A 12,487-nucleotide genomic window follows, 5' to 3' on the forward strand; every position below is an offset into this window, starting at 1 on the left:
CAAGAAGGAGACCTCACAAGTAGGTAGTAGAACTTGACAGAGTTGGTGAAGCTTCTGACATGAAAATTAAGGTTCTGAAATAAATTTTTCTCTGACGGTCGCAAAACCCACTAAAGTGTGCCTGTCTCAAACACACTTATTCTATCCCAAAATGTAGATTATATCAGCAAAAATTAGATTTGTTTGGGCACTAGATAATAAAGATTCCATCAGAGGTATGGCAGTCCCATAAAACAACAATTCTTTATTACAAAATTAAGTATTTCACAGAAAAAACTATATTTCTTTTTACAGAAAATTATGTAGTAGAAAGTTCTGTCCAAAAGAGGACTTATCTGCCCAGCCTTGAAAGGATTGCTTCATGAAGCCTGGCTAAGTTCTTCAGCAGTAGCAGCAAAAAAACAAAAAAAAGAAACACTGACATTTTTGCACTCTAAGTGCCTTTTATAAGAAGCTCTGCTCAAGCTCCAGGCAGTTGGGGCACATGGAAGGTGTCCTTAAGCTTTGAAAAGCTGGCCAGTTGGCAAGATATAGCCCATATAGCTTAGGTTACTGCAACAGTGATGTTGACCATAAGCTGAACAGTCTTCAAAATGGTTATATCACAGCAGGCAGATCACTGGAATTGTGATAAGCTGTCACATACATTCACATGATGTAGTTATTTAAACATGCATGTATACAGAGGAATGCTTTCAGAAAATTCATCAAAAAGTGATAAAGTTGTCACCATTCCAAAAACAGTTACTTGCAGGAAAGAGACCAAGAAGATATGTTGTCAGTGGTCAGTGCTGAGGTTTAGGGGTAAGATCTTTGCTGCAAGACTTAATCAATTCATTGTGATTTATTCTGTGTAAATAGATTCACTGACAGCACTTCAATCAGCTCATACATCATCAATAGTTACAAGTTAATCTTTCTTCAAAGAAGCACAGACTTGGATTAGTAATTTATAGCAATGTGGACTGTAGGGGATGAAGTCCCCCACAATACCTTTATATCACATATCAACAGTTGTTTATTTTATTTTTATTTATTTATTAATTTGGTAACCAGGGTAGAACCCTATTCTAAATGGATCATTCTCAGGGGTGTTTATTTTATTTTTATTTATTAATTTCTTAACCAGGGTAGAACCCTATTCTAAACAGATCATTCGCAGGTTCTGCACATTTAGACATGCTAGAAAAACATAATGAGAACGACATCAAACATCAAGAAAAAGATCACTATAATGAAAAAATGGGACCAGAATAGTAAGTATTATATTCAAGGAGAGAAGAGTGTGATAAAGACTTAAATGAATTGTAGAGGTTTTTATATATGCACATAGAAATGGAACACACACAGGTAAAGTTAAATAACAGCTAAAATAAATAACTGCTGATGCAATATCTAAGCTCAAATAACCTGCAGTCAGAAGCACGACATGACCTTAGGCCCCAGCACAGCACCACTACTGTTCTACTACATTTTACCAGTATAATAAATCAACATAGAAACAAGCGTCTGCTTGTGTCCACCATGTTCTTAGACTTGTCAAAGGCATTTGATACTGTCTTGTACCAGCAACTGTTCATTCCAGTCCCCTCAATAGGACTTTCACAATACTCCTTCTTATGGTTCCTTAGTTACATATCTAGAAGGCAGCAAGCTGTTAAATGGTAACAAACTTACTCATCCTTTCAACCAGTTACTACAAGTGTCCCTCAATGCTCTACTCTGGGTCTTCTCCTTTTTAATATATTTATTAATGACCTCCACTCACCATGGTGGTTTAATTAAGTATGCAGACGACTCAACGTTAATATGTATGGATTCATAAATAAATAAGCTCCAAGACATTACCTAAAAATCTTTCTCCTCTGTAGAAACCTGGCTCAAAGAATCAAACCTCTTACTCAACCCCTAGAAAACTAAGTTAATGCTTTTTACCTCAAAAGTTTGCGAAAATCAAATGAACTTTTTTACCATAAAGTCAGCAAATAATACTGTCATTGAAACTGTAACTCACAGTAAACCTCTAGGCGTTACAATAGATGACAGTCTTAAATATGATCAGCATATACTGCACACCATTAAATCTACACACCAGAAACTAGGCTCCCTTTATAGGATCAATTGATTCCTTACAGATAGTGCAAGAAAAACTCTAGCCACCACCTTCTTATTGCCAACTGTTATACGCTACTCCTATCCTAACAAACTTAAATGATATTCAGAGAAAGAAACTTGCCTCCTGCTACAATAAAATAGCTAAATTTAGCACCAATCACCCTCATAGGACCCACCATTGTTCGAGCTTAAAGCAATTAAATGGGCTTGAACCACACAACTGCTTAATAAATTCTCAACTAACTACAGCATCATCCAGGAAAAATGCCCTGCACTACCGAACTTATTACTGACCTACTGTCCAGCAAGGGGCCTCCATTCTAGTAACAACTTCTTATTACCTAAAAAATAAGTCAAATAATGTTGCAGGAGACTCGCTCTACTCCCAGTATGTTGCTAAACTCTGGAATAGTATCTGCACACAAATACGATTCTCGGACAGACTCAGTCATTTTAAATCACTGCTTAAACAACATCTTAAGCAGTCCTGGACCTGCACATGCTCATCTCAAGGTTGTTACTTTGTGTTTACCATACGATACTCTCCAAATACTCTCCTTAAACAGAATACACTCAGCCTCTCAGTGAAATGAGAAAACAAGTTTTATATGTGACTGCTGCCGGTATAATCCATTAAGTTGCACGTGGGCTTTCTCTTTAGTAACTTCTACCTCTGTAAAATCTTGGAATGTATAAATGTAACTACTGTTTGTATATAAATGTAAATAGAAATGTAACTACTCTGTGTTTAACTGGAACTTGATACAAAGCAATGAAGGCAAATGGAGGTTTTCTTCCCAGGCCTCTGCTGAAAATGAGTGTTACCCAATAGGACTTTCTCAGTAAACAAAGACAAATAGATAAATAATAAATAATAGTGTTTACAGTTAGTGTAGCTTGGCATGTTTCATGTGGGTAGTGCCCATAGGGCTGCATGACATTACCTGTGTTGAAGCATTTACAGCAACTTCATGGAGGCTGAATCCCTACCAAAACACATTTTCATTGCATAATACAAATATTAATTTTATATCAATGAGTATATTGTTATTGGAAGTTACACTGATGATTACATTTAAAGGAAATTCATTGATGATACAAATGCAGGTATCCATTGCGGCTCAGTCCTGTCATCTAGACATTCTATACATGCAGATTCTTTCATTGTCTGCAAGTGTTTTCTCTGGGTTCTATGATTTTCTCATATCTCCCCAAAACATGCTAGTTGGTTTGCCACTCCAAATGTCTGTACATATACACTGTGGCTGTGGTCAAAGAAAGGGTCAATGCACTAGCCTAAATACTGAATTAGTAAAATGCTAAACAAAATAAATGAATATAATGTGCTAAAATAAGTAATGGAGAAAACGGTTATATGCAAATTTTAAGTTTGCTGTCTGTGGAAGGGATGCATTTTATTTTTACTTTAATTTGTTAATAAGGAGAGATCACTTATCCCAAAAGAACATTTTCAGGATTAGCCTGGATAGAGATTATAGACAATATATGAAAGATACAGCAATTATAATCTTAGTAAAACATTATACTTTGCATATATTTAAATAAGGCATATGGAATGTTCATTATTTACAATATTTACAACAACTTTGCATCTCATATCCCCAATAAAGAATTGCGTGATTAATAAAGACTGGTCTAGTTAGGGTAATAGGTTGTCGAGGATGAAAAGGTGGTGAAGAACTGGGCGAGGGGAGATTTGCAAAATACTCTTGGAAAGTCTTTTTTGCTATTAATACAGAATCAAAGTGTTCACAAGTAGAATTTTACTAAAACTTTCATACTTCCTGTTTCTTTTCAGTGATTTTAAAGTATGTATAATGCTAATTTTGTATGGCATTCAGTCTCTGGTGATAACCCTAATGAATTTTTGGCTGTATAACAGTGTGCTCGTGTTACTTTAAATCTTGCTAGAATTATTCAGCCAAGACACATGATACAGACCTTCTAGAACACCTACTAAGAGTCTAATAAATTGCAAGAGCACAGCTAAGCAATTCAGTTAAGGAAATTCAAGGTACAGTACAGAAGAAAAAAAGAGATTCCTGAGAGCTGATGGAAGAGTTGAATACTGCATTGTGCTTTGCATGCTTGTGGCTTACAACAATGATGCATAGTGGAAAACATGACTTTCGGCACTAGGGAATACAGTATTGCTGGTCTTTTGGGAATTTAAAAATAAGAGAAAGCTGGAATCAAAAAAACAAATTTTCTCTGCAGAAAAAAATGTTATAAAGGTGTGAACTGCTTGAACTTTTGGTGAAATTAAACAGATCTTTTCTCATAAAGTCTGCTTCTCTGTTAAGAATATTTATTTTTATTCTTTTAGACTTGAACTCTTTGTGCAGACCTAAGAAATATCGGTGCTTTTAGATTATGGAAGCAATGAACACATCAGTACTAGGCTGCACAAAGTCTGCAGCAAGATAGTGTTCTGGAAGGACTAAAAAAATAAGCTAATCTTTTGTTGTTTTTCGCGACATATGCTAAGGTGCATCTATCCCTCTAGCCTTAACCCCCTTTTTTTCATTTTTGTACATGTTGTCAGGGTATCATATTAACAGTGACCATCATCTAGAGCCAATGCTAACACAAAAGTGAATCATTTTCTTATATTAAACTCATTTAATCCCTGGAACAAATTCAGCATTCCTCCTACAAATTCATGGAGTCTGTCTTTTGTATTATTCAACATAAGCTATGTGTCCAGAAACTCAATTGTGAAAATGCAGCTTTACCATGACTGCAGTAAACAACTATGGCCACTGGGCAGCAGTAATCTACTTATTAAAGGCAAAACTTATTTCATTTATTAACAGCTTCACACTAAGCATCTCAGTGTTGACCAAGATATTTTATTATTTTATAGATCTGTTTTTGAAATTTTACATATAGGCAGTCCCTAGAAATGGATGAGAACATTTTCTGACATATTTTATGGCAAACAGATGTTCAAATGTTATTCTATAGTTGTACATTACAGAATACTGGATTGCATTGATAAGCGTGTCCTGTGAGTGATCAGCCATTAGGAAGATAAATGAATATGTCTGCCAGATTATAAGGTCACATCTGCAGTAGTTGCCTATTCAATTTAGTTTGATTTGTTACTGTCCTACTTCAATACATTCTAGTAATATTGCAGCACAAGTTCCAGAGTCCTGCGTTCAGATCAAGTTATTTCTCTGTGTGCTACTAAACCAGTCATTCAGTTTAATTAATTAATGCAAAGTATTAACTAGACAGTATTAATCAAACACTATGCATCATGTAAGTGCCTTAAGTGAAGATCCCATCTTGGAAGCAGGTGACAGATTTGCAAGTTCTCTAAACAGTGAAGTGCCCCGGGCTATGTTTTTAATTATTTTGGTCCCCCTTGGGACACCATTTAACCAGCCCAGCCCAATCCCCAGTACTCCACATCCATTAAAGGTCCACCAGCTCAACTCCTACCCCCACACTTACTCCATTATTGCTGGGGCCCTGTGATAGATCCTACGGCTGTCCTGGGGGCTTGGATACCTTAGCATTCTCCTGTTTTGTTTTTCCTTTACATGCCCCAAGGCAAGGGATATCATGTCTGAAGTTTCATCTGAAAGTATACAGGTACCATCACTCGACTCTGCAATGAATAACCAAGGAGAAGTAACACATAAAACACCAAAACATAGGTTTCCACTTGCTGTGTAGTTCATTCAGTGGAAGTCTATTATGCTATGAGAAAAACTTTACTAGAAAGGCTCACCCAGACTTTGCTACACATTGCTGGGGAAAGGTTAGTTTGCTTTTTATTTGTTGTATTTTGCATTACTTTATTGCCTTTTTCTATTTTGAATACTGTGATTTGTTTTCTTTACCTTGTGTTTTACTTGTATTCTGCTTTTAACTGCATATTAAAACTTGAAAAGCGACCACAGCTCTGTCTCTTGTGACACAGGCAAAATATTTTTCCCCACACGGTTACTGTTGTGTTCTTAAACACCACTGTCTTTCTAGTTGCCTGCCCCTTATGTTAATTTGACCATATATCTCATTTCCTCTCTGCTTTTACTGGCTTGTGTAAGTACAAAAGTATCATTTTGTGAAATCACTCCCCTTCAACTATTTAAATTTATTGGCCATCCTACTGTATTCCATAGTACCAGAATACAAAAGTGACCACCCCCTTTCAATCTATCTTGCTGTTTTAAAAATAGTGACTCTCCACTAAAACTTAACTTTTTAGACAGGTAAAACTTAAGTTACCTACTTTTACATCTAGCTCCTCTAGTGCACACTGCAGTGTTTAGGATAAACCATTTTTTTCATTTTATCTTTAAGCATCCCTGTGACTAGCACTTGCTCTAAAACCTGCTGGAAAGCACTAGGAAGCCTTAAACTGATACAAGCACTCAACTCTCCTTGTTAATAAGGAGAAATTAATCGTAGGTACTAAACAGCCTATGATTGCAAAGTACCTTGCTAAGGTAAGGGAAAACAATTCTTGTACTTTACAAAAAAAAGCACCAAACCAGGCATGTCCAAAGGTCAGCTTCTGGTGATTTCTCCTATCCACTTGGTGAATCTGGGCATACTGGGGCAATGCAGCAATTGCCTCATGTACACAGACAACCCTCTCTTCCTACCACCCAATACTACAACCTGTGGGAGATGCACCTACATAGTCAAACTGGAAGCAAAGCTCTCTCCACCCAAGATTGTGCTAGACAGTCAAGAGGAGAAGGTTAACACCCGCACTACACCTCAATCAACACATAGCCCTTCTAACCCCACATCACCAACACCCTCACATAGCAACACTAAACCCTCATATGTGGAGGCCCTTAACAGTAACCTGTCCAAGCAACAAAGACCTCTGAAGCTGAAACACAAACAAACACCAATCACAACCAAAGTGTCACATAGCTCACAACACCAGTGTGCCACCCAACAACAGCCCCTAAGGCAAGACAATGTACCCAACACTTTAGTCATAGGTGACTCTATAGTCAGGCACACTAATGTCCTACTTACCAGACTGAACAAGGAGAAAATTACAGTCAGCTGCCTGTCGGGTGCCAGGATCCACCACATAATGCATGCACTGTCATTGTCCATGCTGGAGTGAATGACTTGAGATGTACCTCCCTGGACTATATGAAAAGAGACATAGAAGAGCTCTCGGATTCTGTGGCCCAGGCAGGTATGACCCTAGCCCTGAACAGCATCCTGTCTTCGCCCAGAATGATACCACAGTATAAGGACAAAATGATTGACTTCAACAATTGGCTAAGCTTCTGGTGTCATTCAAAGGGGATCCAGTATCTGTCTGCCTGGGACTACATGATCAACAGACCACGATGCTTTGCCAGAGATGGTCTGCACCTTTCACCCCTGGGATTCAGGTTACTGGCTAAGGCTCTTGCCACCCCTATAGTGCCTTTTTTAGGCAAAGTTCAAAGGACAAAACCACCACCATAACAGCTACAAGCATGCAAAATCTGAAGGTAATGCTACTCAATGCTAGAAGTCTAAACCTCAAAATGCACTCTCTCGTGGCACTCCTAAAAATGGAGAACATTGATATCTGTGCAGTAACTGAGACCTATTTAAAGGCTCCAGAGAGTACCCCTGTAATACCAGGCTACAATTCTTACCACACATTTTGGCCACCAAACCAGGACTGAAACACTAAAGATGGAGAAGTGTCCATATTCACCAATTCACCAAGGATATTCAGACCACCAGATAGTTGCTCAACACAATGCATTTGATATTCACCAGGTGCAACTAGCACTAGGTAAGACTGCAATCCAAATTGTAGCTTGCGACAGATCCCCCACCATGTCCCAAGATTCTCACTACACCTTTCTAAGCATACTGGAAAATATTAAGATACAACCAGACACCTTAATACTGGGTGATTTCAACTACCCTGCCATTAACTGGGAAAACTACTCATGTACCAACACCTTCGCCTAATGGTTCTTGGAATTCATAAATTCCAATACCCTGGATCAACTAATCCATAGTTAGACCAGGGGCTCCAATATTCTAGACCTGGTCATTACCAACATGGGAAATCTATGCTCCACACTTATGGTCACTCCCTCATTGGTCAGGTCTGACCATAATCTAATCACCCTTGACATCCACATCCCCCCCCCCCCCAGTAAGGAAACCTCTGTAAAAAACTTCTCCAAAGCCAACTTCATGCTACTCAAGTCAGAAGTGACAAACTTCAAGACACCCATGCAGACAGGAACTGAAAGTTCGACTGCTGAATCCTATACTAAGGCACTGTATGAGCACATCCACTCATGCATGAATCGTGCCATTCCAAATAGAACCAAGACACTCGCCTCCAAAAAAAGGAAGCCAATCTGGTGGTCCCCTGCCATAAACAAACTCTACAACAAAAGGAAGAAACTGTTGCAGAAAAGAGGAAAATCCTAGGATGCAAAAAACTCCCTTACCAGCCTCAGTAAGAAGCTGAAATCCCTCATAAAATCCTCCAAAGCTAGTTATGAAAATAAAATTGCCAAAGATTCCAAAGACAACCACAAGGCATTCTATAGCTATGTCAAGAATCTTAATGGCAATGCTCAGATCTGCTCTGAGCTACAACAGAATGGCATTAAATATAGTGATCCCAAGGATATTGCCAATAACCTTGCAGATCGATTCAGTGGCAACTTCACCCCCCTCTCACCCCCTAAAGGGCCCATCTCAATACTGAAAGATTACCAAATTCCAGTAATAATGGCCACACAGGTAAAAAACGCACTCTCCAAAGCTAAGAATACAGCATCCATGGGACCAGATGACATCCCGGGCTGTGTACTACATGAACTACAAAATGAACTGGCACCTCACCTAAGTGTCATGTTTAATCATAGCCTCACCTCAGGCTTTGTGCCCACTGAGTGGCGCACAGCTACAGTTATCCCACTCTACAAGGTGGGATCCATTTTGGATCCTGGGAACTACCGCCCCATCAGTCTGATGAGCCTGATCTGCAAGGCCATGGAACATATTATCATGAAAGTTATAAACAAAGACATTGGCAACCTTCAAACACTGGACCCCACCCAGTTTGGTTTCGTGAAGGGCCGATCTTGTCTACTGAACCTGATTGACTTCTTTGAATCAGTCTCCAGAGCTGTGGATGAGGGTAAGGTGGTCCACACAGCCTATCTGGACCTTCGACACTACCCCCCACTCTGGAATCATAGATAAACTTACTAAGCTGGGCATTAATCCCTACATCACTCAATATGTTGCCAACTGGCTTACTGACAGAACCCACACTATAAAAGTAGCCGACTCCAAATCCAGCTCCAGACAAGTGACAAGTGGAGTACCTCAGGGTTCAGTCCTGGGACCACTCTTGCTTGGCATCTACTTCTCTGAAGTACAGGCCAACACTAAGGGACTCTGGCTAACAAAGGTCACAGATGACTGCAAACTGGGAGCCATTACTGAATCCTTAAATGATGTGGATATTTTACAAAAGGGCCTTACAGAAACAGATGCTTTGTGCCAGAGCCATGGGTTCAAGCTCAATGCCATGAAATGTATAGTTATCCCCTTTGGGAAAAAACATGTACCCATGAATTACCACATAGGTGGCAGTACACTAAACACCGAAAGTGTGGTGAGAGACTTAGGGACACAGGTAGACAGTGGTCTCACCTTCGATAACCACATCGCCACAACAGTCAGGAAATCCTTCTATTCATCCAGAAAAAAGGAGGTTTTTGTCCCACTGTACTTCTCCCTCATTAGACCTATTATAGAATACAATGCACCATTTGGTATGCACCTCTCAAGACATCTGCAACAACTAGAAAGGCTGCAGAAATACCTCACTAAAAGAATCACAGGCCTAAAGCAGATGCCCTATGCTGACCATCTAAAAAAACTTCAGCTATACTCTGTCGCTTATCGTCTAATCAGAGGCAATCTCTGCTTAACATACAAGCCCATGTCAAACTCAGAGCTGTTGGACATGCTACACTTAAAGAAATTCCAATCCCTCAGAGTCACACGCTCCAGGGATCTAAACCTTGTCATCACAATGAACAAAACATGCTGGAGGGATAGGTTCCTGACCCAGAGACTCCCCAGACTCTGGAATAGACTGCCCATACATGTCAAGCAGAGCACCTCTTTAGCCCTCTTCAAAAGGAACCTTGACGATTGGATGGGAGAAAGGAAATTCACCCTGGGGATCATGCCAGTCACCCTCTAGATAGGTGTCCAGGGAAGTAAATATTGTGGGACGAAATAGCCAGGGAATTGGTATGGCTAGGCTTGTATAGGCCTTAGGGCCGATAGCCTAGTACCAACCTATGAACCTATGAGGGTGACCAAGAAGCAAAGAAGCAGCCAAAGTCAAATAAAATAACACCCCAAATCTTCTTCTTTCGGCTGCTCCCGTTAGGGGTCACCACAGCGGATCAACTGTTTCCATTTCTTCCTGTCCTCTGCATCTTGCTCTGTCACACCAACCACCTGCATGTCCTCTCTCACCACATCCATAAACCTTATCTTAGGCCTTCCTCTTTTCCTGTTACCTGGCAGCTTCATCCTTAGTATCTTTTTCCCAATATACTCAGCATCCCTCCTCAGCACATGTCCAACCCAATGTAATTTTGCCTCTCTGGCTTTGTCTCCAAACCTTCCAGACTGGGCTGACCCTCTAATATACTTATTCCTAATCCTGTCCATCCTTGTCACACCCAGTGCAAATCTTAACATCTTCAACTCTGCCATGTCAAGCTCTGACTCCTGCCTTTTTGTCAGTGCCACTGTCTCCAACCCATATAACATAGCTGGTCTCACTACCCTCTTGTAGACCTTCCCTTTCACTCTTACTGGTACTCGTCTGTCACAAATCACTCCTGATACTCTTCTCCACCCACTTCATCCTGCCTGTACTCTCTTTTTCACCTCTCTTCCACACTCCCCATTACTCTGAACTGTTGATCCCAAGTATTTAAACTCATCCACCTTCGCCACCTCTACTCTCTGCATCCTCTCCATTCCTCTATCCTCCCTGTCATTCACACACATATATTCTGTCTTAGTCCTGCTGACCTTCATTCCTCTTCTCTCTAGAGCATATCTCCACCTCTCCAGGGTCTCCTCCACCTGTTCCCTACTCTCACTACAGATCACAATGTCATCTGCAAACATCATAGCCCACAGGGACTCCTGTCTGATCTCGTCTGTCAACCTGTCTATCATCATTGCAAATAAGAAAGGGCTCAGAGCTGATCCTTGATGTAATCCCACCTCCACCTTAAACGCATCTGTCACTCCCACCGCAGACCTCACCGCTGTCACACTACCCTCGTACATATCCTGCACCACTCTTACATACTTCTCTGACACTCCCGACTTCCTCATACAGTACCACAACTCCTCTCTAGGCACCCTGTCATATGCTTTCTCTAAGTCCACAAAGACACAATGCAACTCCTTCTGACCTCTGTACTTCTTCATCAACACTTTCAGAGCAAACATCGCATCTGTAGTGCTCTTTCCTGGCATGAAACCATACTGCTGATCACTAATCATCACCTCCCTTCTTAACCTAGCTTCCACTACTCTTTCCCATAACTTCATGCTGTGACTGATGAATTTAATCCCTCTGTAGTTACTACAGCTCTGTGCGTCACCCTTATTCTTAAAAATTGGTACCAAAACACTTTTTCTCCATTCCTCTGGCATCCTGTCACTTTCCAAGATTTCATTAATTAAACAATCTAGTTAAAAACTCCACTGCCATTTCACCTAAACACCTCCATGCTTCCACAGGTATGTCTAGACCAACAGCCTTTCCATTCTTCATCATCTTCATAGCTATCCTTACTTCCTCCTTGCTAATCCATTGCACTTCATGATTCACTATCCGCACATCATCCAACCTTCTCTCCTTCTCATTCTCTTCATTCATCAGCCCCTCAAAGTACTCTTTCCATCTGCTCAACACAATCTCCTCGCTTGTGAGTGCATTTCCCTCATTATCCTTTATCACCCTTACCTGCTGCACATCTTTACTAGCTCGATCCTTCTGTCTAGCCAATTGGTACAGGTCCTTTTCTCCCTCCTTAGTGTCCAACCTTTCACACAACTCTTCATACGCCTTATCCTTAGCCTTCGCCACCTCTGTCTTTGCCATGTACCTCATCTCCTTATACTCTTGTCTACTTTCTTCATCTCTCTGACAATCCCACTTCTTTTTTGCCAACCTCTTTCTCTGTATACTCTCCTGTACTTCTTCATTCCACCACCAGATCTCCTTGTACTCCTTCCTCTTTCCAGATGTCACACCAAGCACCTTTCTAGCCATCTCTCTTACTAGCTC

This window comes from Protopterus annectens, chromosome 15.part0, assembly GCF_019279795.1.
Source record: "Protopterus annectens isolate FY-2018-M chromosome 15.part0, PAN1.0, whole genome shotgun sequence".
Taxonomy (NCBI): domain Eukaryota; kingdom Metazoa; phylum Chordata; order Ceratodontiformes; family Protopteridae; genus Protopterus; species Protopterus annectens.